We start from the raw sequence: 14,940 nt of genomic DNA, 5'->3' as shown, positions 1-14,940 counted from the left end.
ATGATGCACCGTGCTTTTGTTAGTCTGTGCACTTTGTTGTAGAGTTTTGATGTACCTAACATAACAAGCTGTAAATATAGCTGCAAGCAGTGATACGGGGCCGGAGCCGGGCCGACACAGAGCAACGAGAGCAAAAAAGGCAGAAACAGAAAATATGTGATGAAAAAGGGACAGGTTAAGAAGAATAGATCAAAACAACTCAAAAGCTCAAAAGTTGCAGAAACAGATGTCAGAAGTGACAGTGAAAGCAAGAATATTGTTTTGTATAGAAATGCGGAACATGAAATTCGAACCTACAACCTTTTAAATCAGAGGCTTGAGGTTTATCAGATGTGCCACTCAGTTGATGCGCTTGACCCAGGAGCTTCTAACATTGACATGGACCAATCCTTGAAGGAGCTGAAATGACACCGTAGAGCAAAAATAACAGAAATACAATGTACAATAGAAACAGATATCAGAAGTGGGAATGAATGCAAGAAGAGATAATTTAACATTGTGTTTAATGAGTTAAGAGCAATTATATAAAAAGCATTGTATCTCATGAACACTAGGTAAAATGTTTTAACTGTTGGTGGACACTACAGAGTGAGTGCTAGAGACCCCATACTCTGTAGTATGGAGGAACACCACTACCAGTGTGCCAAATTTCATCATTTTCCTACGTATGTTCATAGGGCTGCCTTAGATTCCCATTGGGGAAGAAGAAGAATAATTATACCAACAGAAACAGTAGTGGCCATAGCCCCTTCGGGGCTTGGCCCCTAATAATTAATTTCTTATTGGATCACAGACTATTGCCCTCTGTTTACCTGAAGACACGTCCCACCTGTCTGGGCAACCACCCCTGATGACAAAAATCTTTCATTTACAGAGCCCTGGATGGCCTCCCAGACTTCCCAGTCCAGGTAAGTTGACTATTTCTGTAACACGCATACACAATTGACATCAGTAACACTCATCACTTTAATTATGTTTTTGTGTGTTGTTGTGTTGCTTAGTTTTTTCTTAAATAGATATGACTATTGTTGTTGTGTAAAAGGAGTCGTTCTTTGATGATGAAGATCAGTTTTTATGAAAGTCTTCCTTTATGTAACATCACGTTCCTTAATATTTACGTAACAGGGGCTATTTGTGGCGAAACGTGCAGTCTTCCACAAGCCCAGCCTGCATCGCCCCATTTAAACAGTACTGATGGTGAAGCCCACATAAAGGTGTGGAAGGTGGAGCTTGCACGCTTGGCTACGATTGCTACGTGCAGTTTCACGCATATGCCTCCTTTTACCAAAACACTGCATTGTTTCCGACGGGCCTGTATTCGCTCGGTCTATAAATACATGTACTAACCCAGGGTATTGGAGGTGCTGCTTTAATATGAATGATAGCTGATTGATAGCTGATTGATAGCTGTCATCCATCCGAGACTGCATGTTGATCCGACCAAAGCTTTCAGATTAATGCAAGGGCATGTTATTCAAAAGACATACATGTTGAAACTGTTATATATAGAAGCCAATCGATGCTATCAGAGCTTCAAATGTCTGCGATATGAAAACAAGACTGATGGAAAGATAAAATGACTCTTACATAAAATCGTTTCAGGATTTTATCAAAATGGAGTCTCCCATTGTGGTTTTCGAAATATACTGTACAACCGTAGCCACAGTAATGGAGTGAAAGGTGTGATAAGGGCACCGTCACAGCAAAGACCTTGATCACTCTAAATTTATAGCATAAAAATAAATGCATTGTAATACTTATTCATGTATTCAAACAAGATAAATTATAATGAATGGGCAATTCTATGCAAATGTAAACTTTACTATCGAAAACAATATACTAAATGTTTACATCCTACTAATCAATATTTTGCTCAATTTCTATATGTGTTGTGAATGTGACAAAAAACAACCCATTTATGAGGAATATGGACCTTTGTCAAATGGATTCGAGCAGTGGTTCTCAAACTGGGGACCGTGATCCACTGATGGGATCATGGCACAGATTTTATTGCAATATTTTGTGCTTTAAATAGCCAAAATAAGTTTTCAAAGCATTTGTAAATATTTTTTTATCTTTTAGAATTGTCTAATCCAAACTTTTTGGTGTTAGGCCCCCTCTGTATAGAGTACATTGCTTTGTGGCCCCCCAAATGATATATTCTATAAATGTCATGACTATAATCTTAATTATACCAAAAACATGTTCAGTTATAAAATTCCAGACATGAATACTTTTGGTTGGTTTTCTTATTTTTCTTATGTTTGATAGCATAGATCTTTGAGAAAAACTGGTCTAATCCATTTGACAATGGTCCATATTTCTCATATATGGGTATTTTTGTCATATTCACAACATGTAGTAATATAAAATAGAAAGCATGTCTGTTATATGGCTGCTATTTAAATTGCATATGTTGTCAATGTTTAAAATACATTTATGTTTTTTAAGTTGTTTATAAACCCAAGCAATGCACACAAAATTGTATGGCATGTCTGATGGTGTGAGAAGACAAGTTCTATATATTTTGGATATTTCAAGCGATTGAAAGGTGTGTAACAGTAGCAGCTTTCTTTTTTTAAACACACTGTACTGTAGATATTCATTGTATATTTCTGATATATCTAGAGTATAGATTTCCTACAGACTGATAAATATGCATAGGTTAAAATTGCATAGCAATCAACCAATCAGATTGGAGCTAGTGCTTTAAGCCAGTCAGTTGTGTGTGCAATATGCAAAAGATAGTCAGCAAACAGTTTGTGCGCACAATGCTTTTATGTTTACATTTATTCATTAAGCAGACGCTTTAATCCACCGCAATTTATTGTTTAAATGAAAGAACATGGCTTCAAAACCAACGTGCCATTTAGATACAAGTTATGTGTAGTGCGATAACATTTAACAGGAAACTTTCCTGTTTGTGAAACGGATCCATCTAGCAGAGATCAGATGTGGCTTAGTGGTTACAGCGTAGGGCTTGTGATCAGAAGGTTGCAGGTTTAAATCTCAGTGCCAGCAGGTCATGACTGAAGTGCCCTTGAGCAAGGCACCTTACCCCTGATTGCTCTGCAGTAATGTGCAACTGTATAAAACTACTTGTAAGTCGCTTTGGATAAAAGCGTCTGCCAAATGAAGACATGTAAATGTTCAGAAGCAAAAGAATGCTGCGTTTCGAGGTCCAGGAATATTTGGTAACATTCCGGAGGCGAGAGATAAAACAGAGCGCCAGACATACATTCAAACATGTGCATAAATTGGCTCGCTGATATTGAAGATATTGCTGTTTTCAGAGGAAAACATTGTCCTCATCGTGACCTAGTGCCCCACTGGTGACATAAGTCAGTAAAATGGATTCCCGCTGGCAGCGAGCCGATAGGGGAGGAAAAGAGATAAACTGATTAACTCTCTTTCTTCTCTCTGTGTAAAGATGCTGTGGGGACTGTACGTGATACTGTACATGTCAGTGGCCTCACATATCACCAGCAGATGATACGCATCAGTACAGTGTGCATGTGGAGTGTTCAGTGTAACATCAGAAGGGACTTGGACAATTCTATGCACTTTTCCAGAATGCAATTCCCATGTAATTAATGCTAAAGTTGAATGTAGGTTTTGCGCTGATCGACAGGAGTTGTTCCCGAATCGAGTTTTGATGCTTAGAGACTTTAAGCTTTCAGTTATGCATCGCAAAATATGATTTTCTTAATGAGTATTTTCGTTCTTAAACATCCTTAACATCCTTAAACAAAATAAATATAAGAAACATAACACAACTCTTAAAGGAACAGTTCACCCAAAATGGAAAGGTTGTGCCAAACCTGTAGAGATGTCGTTGTTCTGTTAAACACAAAGGAAGATATTTGAAAGAATAGAAAATAAATATTGTTTATGTTTTGTTCTGTTCTGTTGGACACAAAACGAGGTATTTTGAAGAATTTAGAAAAACAAACAGCTCTGGGACAACTTGACTACCATTTTATTATTTCCTACTATGGTAGTCAATGATGTACCAAAACTGAAAATTGCTAACATTCTTCAAACTATCTTCCTTTGTGATATACACAGGTTTGGAACAACTTGGGGTGAGTAAATTATGACAGAATACTTTTTTTTGGGTTTCAATAAAATAAAAGTTAAAAAAGTAAAATAGAACTTCTTAAACACAAAAAGAGAGAGAGAGACAAAGTTGGAAAAACTGCAGAAATGAAAGTAAATTTGAGTTTGAACAATGATTTCCGGTTCAGTGATTGGTGCAAAAAGGGGGCGTGTCAAGGGTAACTAAAGGCCTCAAAACACACACCAGTTACTACCATCACCCAAACTGATCCAGAACCAGCTAAGCATGCAACAACATACTGAATTGGATTGTGCAATGTGAAACAGTTTGAAACATTTTTTAGATTAAAGTCTAAAAGAGACATGTGAGATTATTATGACGTTTCCTTGATAAATCACATATATTTAATATTCTTAATAATTTAGACGTCATATACATTTATTTTGATTAAACCCTTTTATCCATTCAATACAATTGCACAACCACCTCCAGCATTTGTCTGCATGTGTGCACATGCATACAAATCCCAGCAGGTGGCGCTTTCATCACTGTCATTGACTCATCACTGCCAGACAGACACCGCTGGCACACTTGTGTTTTGTGCTGTTGTCTGCATGCTCATGGTTTCCTTCAGTTGTCTCTGCTCTTCCTACAGACTTGTCCAACACGAGTGTTTTGGAGGCGTGAACGAGTCCCAACGATGTTGCACACAGATGCAGGGATGTTGTTTGTTCACGTTTAGTCATAGGATGGACTGGGACCATTCTTGTGCTATGTGTTCACTTTACAGGGTTGGGTTAGTTTGAATTTGGCATCTCCTCTCCATTGGGGTAAACACAAGCTGCTGACAGTTAGCTTCGGAAGGGGTGGTGTTTTCACCTGAAGGGGAAAATCAAGTTGCAGTCGTTGTAGTGAAGACATGTCATTTCTGGTATTTCCGATCTATTTTCATGTAGTCTCCCCTGCTCAAGAACTCGGCTTGAGCCAGCTGGGTTGTTTTTGCAGCTCCAAGCTTGACATTACCTGAACCACCATGGGACAATAACCGTCGTAATACATTTTTATTTATTAAAAAGTATAAAAAATACCAGAGTAATATTAATATATAAATCACAGTTGTTGCAGTTTATGTCTTGTTAGGATTGTTTTAAATGTTGCAGTGGTCTGCTATAAAGCTTTGTGGTAATTTACAAGTAAGATAAAATCATTTCATCTCAATTTCATGCTCGTGTTTATTTAGTGGATGTGAAAGCCGGGTGATATACAATCAGCCTGTCATTTTCGCAAAATAAACCCCACGACATTTATATACAAGACTCCTTGTTTGGGTTTATTTTGCGATAATAATGGGCGGACTGTACATCACCCTGCTTTCACATCCACAAAAAAAAAAAACATGGGCGTTGAGCGTCAATGATCGTCAGAGCTCTCTTGATTATTTAGACATATTGATTTAACATTTTTATGCAAATTGAATATAATATTTATCATATTAACAAATGTGATGTGTGCAAAAAATAAACACTAATACAAATGTTTTATAATTGTTGTAGTAAATGTACGAGAGTGAAAAGTAGTGGACATGGATGTATCTTTGAGGAAGCCCAAGCATCTCTGTTCCTCAATGAAGCAACCTCATCCTCCTGCTGGACAGATGCCTGTTTCCTGCTGCATGCCAGTGGTGAGACCTTGGCCTACACAGCCTCAGATATTTCTGTCTCTCTTTCGCTCTGCCTCGCTCCAGCTGCGCACAAAAGAGACAAGAGAGAATAGAGCCAAAGCAGTGAGACACACAAGACACTTATCCCACCCTCATCATTTTCTGGCTTCTGTGTGGCGCAAATATACAGACGAGGAGAAGAATGAAAAAGTCACTCTAAAAATATTTTCAGCTTTCTATTTCTGTTTATTTGCATAAGATTAAACAGGAGAAACCGGTCCAATTAACAAAACAGATGCAATGTTTGCAGATCTTGAATACTGCAAAGAAAAAAATATATAATCATGTTTAAACAACACAATACTAATGTTTTTATGTGTTTTAGGTTTAGCTTAAGCAATAATATTATATGATGGAAAAAGCCTGACTTTTTTAGGCATCTTTGCATTGAATCAGACGTTTATATAGCGCTTTATTGTGTATTGATGCACACCCAAAGCGCATTCTCTCCGTTTTTCCTGAGGTTTGGAATGACCACAATGCATGCAGAAATGCTGATTAAATGCAAAACTGGAGGGCTTTCTTAATGTCTATTCTGTGGCTATATTTGTTGCAGAATATGCGTTTTTTCTATAAAGTAGATGCTAATTTGTACTGTCTGGTTACCCTGTGTGCAATATTCTGTCTTCCGAAGCCATATGATAACTTTGCGTGAGGAACGCTCTGAAATTAAAGTTCATGTCTCTTTTCAGGAGTTCAAAACTATCCTCTGACTTAAATGTCAGCAGTGTCAAATGCTATTGACTCTCACATGTCATAGGGCTTCAGAACATTGGTAAGGCATTGCAGGTGTACTGATGACTTTTTTATGGAATTAAATGAATATTCTCTGTTCATTTTCATTATCTGAGTGTTAATTTTGATGATCTGCCCATCACATTTCAGCAGTATAGCTAGGTTACGTTACGGGCCCACAAATATCTATAAATTGTACAATCTAATGTTACCAATACACATAATTTGATGATAAAGTTCCTTGTTTGTTAAGTCACTTGAGTGTTTTGCAGCATTGAAAGATGTGATTATATCAGAAGATTGAGACTTAAGGAGACTGGCCTGCTTTGAAAGAGCCGTGTGGTTTTGCACATGCTCAGGACAAATAGTAAAGCATCTGGTTTGTTTTACATGGGCACTGAATGAGACATCAGATGGAATGTGCTTCACACACACGCCGAACAGCTGCAGACTCACACCCGACGCCATTCAGAATGATGTAACAGTCGCCATTCAAAATTTACAATATCAAAATGTTAAAGTATTTTACAGAGAGAGTTAAAGTTAACAGTTTGTTTGAAATGCTTACAGTTTCTTAATATCAGGATGTTTTAATACATTATAACAACAAATCTAAGTTAATATTTCTTCAATTGCCCGATAATTCTATCAATCGAGTTCTTTCTCTATAACAAAGCATAATATTAAGAAAATACATCTATTTGTAAAGTATTAAATTATTTATCATGACTATGAATTAGGAAGGAGAATTTCTATAGTACAGAATGTTTCTTGCATGCATAAAGTTTCATTTGTAAACATTTACTGTTGTAAATGCCGATTATAAAAGTGACCCAATGTTATATTGGACTGACAGAGAACATTTTTTCCTTACAAGGATGTTGTAAAAATGACTTTTGCGTTGGATTCTAGATAAAAAGCAGTGTATAGGAAGATTCATCATATGGTACAGAAGGATGCTGTGAGACAGATTCAGTAGATAGTTTGGTCGCTGTCTGACAGAAGAACAGTTTGCAGGAACAAAGAATACGTCAGATGACAGGAATGCAATTCTTGTTAGACCGTAAACATCTGCTAAACTCCTCTGTATCTTCTTCGGCTCATTTCGCTTCCAACAGATACACATTTTCACTTTCCATCATGTAAATGTACCTTTATAGGCACTGCTTTACAGTGTTTGGCAGTTCACAGGTCACTAAAATCACAGCTCAAGAACAGTGTGACTATTGAATTGCAGAGAACATCTGCGCGTGTGAAAATGTTAATATGCGTTTTACTTTCTAAACCCACACATGGCACACATGTCGGTTCTAGCAACAATTTTGCCTCTACAAAAATAAGTTATATTTATACTAGTTATATAAAGTAGATGAACTGAATGTCTCTTTTTTCTTGGGGAAAGCTCAAGGGACCACCAGCCCTTATTCCAGTGCTGTAGTCCTAAACCCAAGGGCTTCATTTTGTACAATCTGCTATTTTCCCAACCTTCAGAAAAAATGTATACTGTACCAAAAAATGAATTGCCTCCCTTGAATGTTTGCTGATGGATATCCATTTGGACAATGCGTGTGTAGGATGAAACTGTAGCTGTAGGATAATCTAACGTCTCCCTCCTAACACATGATAACTGTTAGAAACACTGAATGTTAATGACAATCTTCCCTGGCTTATTTATTTACTTTCTAAGGCATGTTACATCACACTGTGCGCTATTTAAGTCAATGTAGAAACTCCTCTTCCTTCATTTTTCATTTCCTTGCTGTGGGTCTAAAGGCAGCAATATAAAAATTAAAGGGACAGCTCATGCGAATGTAATTCCAAACTTGCATGACTTTCTTTCTGCAGAACACAAAAGAAGATATTTTGAAGAATGTTGGTTTCCAAACAATCTTGGACCCCATTGACCTCTATTGTACTGTGTAAACACAAAGCCACAATATTTGATTTTGTGTTTCACGGAAGAAACAGTCATATACAGTACAGGTCCCTTTAACCATAGGTAAGCTTATCAGAGATGAGCATAATAAAAATAGAAAATTCTGTCTTCAAAATAAATACTAGTGGTTTGATATTTTTTCCATATAGACGGTTTCAGCAGCAACAACGTAAACAAGTGTTATGTGGCCAACACGTAACGGTAGACCTCCGCAAAGAATCAATAACTGTCGAGTAGTTTTAATTGAATACAATTAATATACAAGAAAATATTCATATAAAATAAATAGTTAAATTATTAGCCAGACCAATATCCAAACAAAGGCCGGAAGTAGACTTCGGTCTAGGCACATGCAGTCGAGGAAACGTCTATATTTTGTAAACATAAATAACATAATTAGATGTTCATTGGTGTCCAAATAGTTTTTGTAACGATATTCTGTCCGTATTTTCTATATGTGTTTTATTGGTTCTGTATTGAAGATTACATCTTCTCTTTCCACCGTCTGTGGATCAGCAGCGCACAGTGAAGTCAGCTGTCTCGCTCACGCTCTGTGGTTTTACATGTGCTCCTGGAAACGCTCAGTGACCATTGATACAGTTAATGTTGAAGTATCTGTGGTATGTAGCCTGACCCCTTCCTCCCCCCACAGACACAAACACACACGTATATTTAACAAGTCAAGGGTAGGTCACATAGTGCACTTATGACTCCAGGGATTCATATCATAAGACTGTAGAGATGCTTATTGTAAGCATCACTTATAGCAATTTAGTGCATTTCCCTACGGACATCAGACTTAAGGCCTATTATTATACAATCAGATGTATGATTTGGCATGTGAAGACATTCTGTTGACATTGACATTAAAGAAAGGATCCAGGAGACAAATGCTCACGTTTCTTTGGCACATTAGTTGATCTAGGAACGTTTTCTGTCGAATTAGGAAAATCTCGTTTTTTAGTACATTTCTTTAATATGTGATTTGATTGTGAGAAATACAGTATTCACGGTAATTTGAAGGATAACTTTATAAATTCTACAAGTCTAAAATAGTTTTAAAATCAGTGGGATGTTTTCTGATGGTCATCTCTTTATCATTGGAATGTTATTTACTGACAAACCGATAAACTGTGTGTTGACTTTCCGGATATTCCAAGGAGTGACGTGCATTTCCTATGGGACACGGGGATTAAACTTCATAGATAAGGATTGTAAAACGATTTAAAAGAGGCAGCCTTCCCAAACATGGAAAATACGCAGTAGCGAATTTAACTAAATGAATTATACATAGAAATGTGTTATGGAATCTCATATGTAAACATAGCTGCAATTCCAGGCCGGCAGATTTTGATGCCTTAACCAGAACCTGAACCGAGACCTGGTCTAATGAAAACCAGATTGTAACCCCCACTGCCCACACGAAAAATAAACCAGCACAATAATTCTGCTGAAAAACCATCTAATATGATAGTTTAAAATCATTCTCCTCTTCTTTAAAGCTTACTTAAATACTTTGCAGTGAACGCTGCAGCTAATCTATTTTCTAAAAATAGAAATACACTCTATTCATCTATGATATGTGTTGTTTAACATATATTCACACTCTTTATTCTAACTCTTAAACTGTCTTTCTCTTGCAGGATTGCATTCTGGGAATTTGCAGCACTTTGTCCTTTAATCCCTATGACTCCCACTTTGTAACCACATGAACCCTGTAATAATCTCTGTGTTTGCTGCCTATTCTCATGGAATAAATATATGTGTTTGGGGTTGTTCTTTCTGCAATTTATGGCCAGTTCGCCATACCACAATCTGATTACAAGTCGACATACTCCAATGGCTACTGGAATTCTTTTGGGAATACAGCACTGAATCCACTCCATAGCCTCCTTGAGTGTCCATAGACTATATCTGATAAAAATGAATTAGGTCGTTTCGGTAGCCTCGTGGTTAGTGCGCCGAGACATAGTGCCAGTACGCTGACTGCGACACGGGTTAGATTCCCATTCTCAGCAGTCCATTGCCTGTCCTGCTCCCATATCTTCCTGTCAACTGTACGCTGTCATCAAAGTCATAGAAAGTCCCCCAAATAATATAAAAAATGAATTAGAGGTGAGTGGAGTTTTATGTGAATATGTCCTAGATAAAATGTCCAGCATCCGAAATCATGTACGGTGACAGCATGTACTAAATTTGATAAAGTACACAGTACGGTTGGTACATTCTGGACATACTGCATTGCATCCACCATGTTAACATTGTCGTGTGACCCGTTTGATGTACTAACAACAGCTGTGGAAATATATCACTCAAAGAATACATTCATCACGAGAAATATATTGTTTATTCCAAACTTTTTGATTTGATCATGAGGTAAACATCCAGTACACACTGAGAAACCTCAATGGATGCTGGATGCGGGTATTTCTCGCCTGCTGTTTTTCCATAATGGGGTTTCAGACATACTATTTATTACACATACTTATTTCGTATAAATACTACATAGTATAGGAAGCAGTTTTGGACAAACTCAAAGGGGTTATCCCATAATCAAGTGTCATGATTCTCGAGTGGTGAGACACAGAGAGAGGACCCAGGTGCAGACAGCGGGTAAGGGGTTAACATATATTTAATAAATAATAAAACAAAGACCCACGTGGAGGTAAAAGAACAGAACATGACATGGGTACAATAACAAAACAAGACTAAAATAAACTATGACCATGAACATCAAAACTACACTAGACTAAACTAACAAGACACGTGAACTCACCACACAAACCACAATGAACCAGCACAAGACAGAAGACACAAGGGCATTAAATAAGGGAGCAAATCAAGAGGGAAACAGGTGTAGGCATTAATCAATAACGAGGTAACAAGAGGATGGGAACAATGACGAGACCGGAGAGAGTATGGAAGGCCATAAGAACAATAATTGTCTCTCTCCACATTTAACATGAGGTTCTGTCATGATCCTGCTACTAAACCAAGAGAAACATGACATGATGCAGCAGAATCATGACATAAGCCTCTCCTAAAGGAGCAGCAACCTGATGCTCCTCAAGGCACAAACAAGACAAGACAGACTGTGACAATGGCAACATAATACAACATGACAATACAATAAATCAAAACGAGCAAGCACAAGAGTCCAAGGGAAGGGGCACACAAGAGTCCAAAGGGAAGTCCAAACAAGGGCTGACACGGACACGATAGCCGGCATGACAGGTACCAGACACAAACAGGATAGCCGGCAAACACGAACAGGACAGCAGGCAGACACGGAACAGGCATGCACCGGGCTGGAATGGCCGCATGCACCGGGCTGGAATGGCCGCATGCACCGGGCTGGAATGGCCGCATGCACCGGGCTGGAATGGCCGCATGCACCGGGCTGGAATGCCTGGCTCCGCCGGGCGGGAATGCCCGGCTCCACCAGACAGGAATGCCCGGCTGCACCGACCTGGAATGCCCGGCTGCACCGACCTGGAATGCCTGGCTGGGGATCGGTTGCAGGCAACAGGATTCCAGCAGCTTCGACCCTGGAGGGAAGACCGGCGGTCTCAACCCTGGAAGGCAGTCCGGCGGTCTCGGCCCCGAGCGGAAACCCGGCAGTCTCAACCCTGGTAGGGAGTCCGGCGGCCCCGACTCAGGAGGGAGTCCGGCGTTCTCGACCCTGGAAGGGAGTCCGGCAACCTCTAACCCTGGAGGGGAATCCGTTAGCCTCAACTGCTGCCACAACGATCCCTCTGTCTGCTGGGTCCGATTATGGCTGGTTCATTCTGTCATGATTCTCGAGTGGTGAGACACAGAGAGAGGACCCAGGTGCAGACAGCGGGTAAGGGGTTAACATATATTTAATAAATAATAAAACAAAGACCCACGTGGAGGTAAAAGAACAGAACATGACATGGGTACAATAACAAAACAAGACTAAAATAAACTATGACCATGAACATCAAAACTACACTAGACTAAACTAACAAGACACGTGAACTCACCACACAAACCACAATGAACCAGCACAAGACAGAAGACACAAGGGCATTAAATAAGGGAGCAAATCAAGAGGGAAACAGGTGTAGGCATTAATCAATAACGAGGTAACAAGAGGATGGGAACAATGACGAGACCGGAGAGAGTATGGAAGGCCATAAGAACAATAATTGTCTCTCTCCACATTTAACATGAGGTTCTGTCATGATCCTGCTACTAAACCAAGAGAAACATGACATGATGCAGCAGAATCATGACATCAAGGTTATTATATATATAGGTTATTATATAGGCCTTAATATTATTTATCTTAAAATAAATGGAAATGAGAAATGTTGCCTTAGGAATAATCTGAAATACGTTTATAATTTTATTAAGGTAAGCAGAACCTCTGAGGTATTAAATGACAGTGAGAGGCAGAGAGCATATTGTACACAGTTATTAAGAAAATATTTTCTTTAATAATATTGTGTTTTAGCTATTTGCAACATTATAACAATTATCTCTCACACATGCATCCTCTTTGTTTATCAGATCACAGTAAAGATCACAGGTGCAGGAGATGCCACACGTGTTGATGGCACGTGTAGCTGTAGGTGAAGAAAGTGTTTCTCTGGGTGTGTGGTACGGAGATAAATTTAGAATAGAAGCACCAGAGAACATTGAGAGAAAACAACAACCTGAGCTTTGTGGTTTTTCTTTTTTACAGTTTTTCCCCTCGGAGAGGAGATTATGACCCGAGCAGAACTTAAAACATTCTGTTGCTCTAGGCTCAAGAAAATAAAAGAATGTGTGCGGTAAGGCATTAAAAATTCATTAAAATAAAATAGAAGGACAGTCCTGTAAACATTTGCTTAGAGTAACCGTACAAGCATTTGCAATAAACAAAACTCATGATCTGATGAAGCTCTTCCCAAGTTGGTCCATTTCCAAAGGAAATTCCTCCTTTCACAACTCTCCAAAGATTTACAATGTTTCATTTGACTTTAAACAACCATATTAAACTCGACATGTGCACATTTTAAGGCTTCTCACACTAGGCTTAACCCAGGGTTAATGACTTTTTTAACCCAGAACCGAGGTCATTTTTAAGCAACATGTTGAGCCATGAGTTATAAAAAACAGCACCAGAGCAGGTTTTGCACCAGAATTAAATACTAAATTGCAGTGCCAAAGGTATGCAAGTGTAAAAGATGGATCATGATAACCGGCTATGTTAACCTAGAGTTAAAAATGACCCTGGCTTAATGGTAAAGTGTGTAATGTCTTTGCCATTATCACAGCATCGCCAAATCACTTTTTGGAGGAATTAAACTAATGTGGTTAAGGGGAAAGTTCAACCAAATATACACTCTCATGTCATTCAAAACATGTGTATGACTCTTTCTTATGTGGAACACAAAAGATGACATTTTGAGAAATGTGTTTGTGGTTTTGTGTTCATACAATGGAAGCCAATGGGGGTCGATGTTGTTTAGTTACAAACGTTCATGTCTCGTGTGTTGTCTGCAGAAGAAAGAAAGTCATACAGGTTTGGAATGACACGAGGGTGAGTGAAGGATGAAAGAAGTTTTCATTTTATTTTCCTGCAATTAATTCAAGTTTCTCAAGGGAATATTGTCTGTGTGAAACCTCGAAACATCTGGCACTATAGTAAGTGACTTTCCTGTCAGTATTAGTCAGTTCTGTTTGAAGGTTTCACAGGCTCTGACTGTTCAGTTCTCCATCCGAGCTCCAAAACAAGCTTATTTAAAACTGGGAAAATCGAGTGAGTCTGAACAGCTAAACATTTCCACCTCTGAGTTTGAGTTTTCTTCAACTCAAATATGTGTGTTTGTGTGGGTGAAACTGGAGGTGTTTCCTCACATTCTTCTAAACTCGACAAGAACATTTACAGCATTTATATGGTGACTACGGCTTGGCAAACTCGAGGACAATACTCTTTATTCTTTACGAGACCATGTGCTCTCCACATGTGACAACACGCCCAGAAACACAAAAAGACTTCATTCAGAAAGCCAGTTACAATGTTGTCAGATAGTGGCCGCTTCACCTACCCAAACGATGACTTAAAGGAATAGTCCACCCGAACATTCTGTCATCTTGTAATCACCCTTAGGTTCAGAACCTGTCTTATGTGGAACACAAAATATATTTTGAGAAATGTCAGTGGGTTTGTGTCCATACAGTGAAATTCAGTTGTTTCATTACCAACGTTCTTCCAAATATCTCTTATGTTCTGCAGAAGAATGAAAGTCATGTCGGTTTTGAATGATGAAATAATTCTTGGTACTATCCTTTCAAGTTTAACCAACCGCACACCAGCAGAACATCTCTAACCATTTAGACTTTGTAGGGCAAACAGATTTTACGGGTTTGACTGTAGTCTATTTTTATTATATGATGCTGGATTATGGACATACACTATGGCATAAGTGAGATTTATCTTATTATAAAAATAAAAATTAATAATATAAAACAATATAT

The sequence above is a fragment of the Barbatula barbatula genome (genome assembly GCF_947034865.1).
Source record: "Barbatula barbatula genome assembly, chromosome: 14".
NCBI classification, from domain to species: Eukaryota; Metazoa; Chordata; class Actinopteri; order Cypriniformes; family Nemacheilidae; genus Barbatula; species Barbatula barbatula.
The sequence above is the reverse complement of the archived record's forward strand: the minus strand, read 5'-3'. Positions refer to the sequence as shown.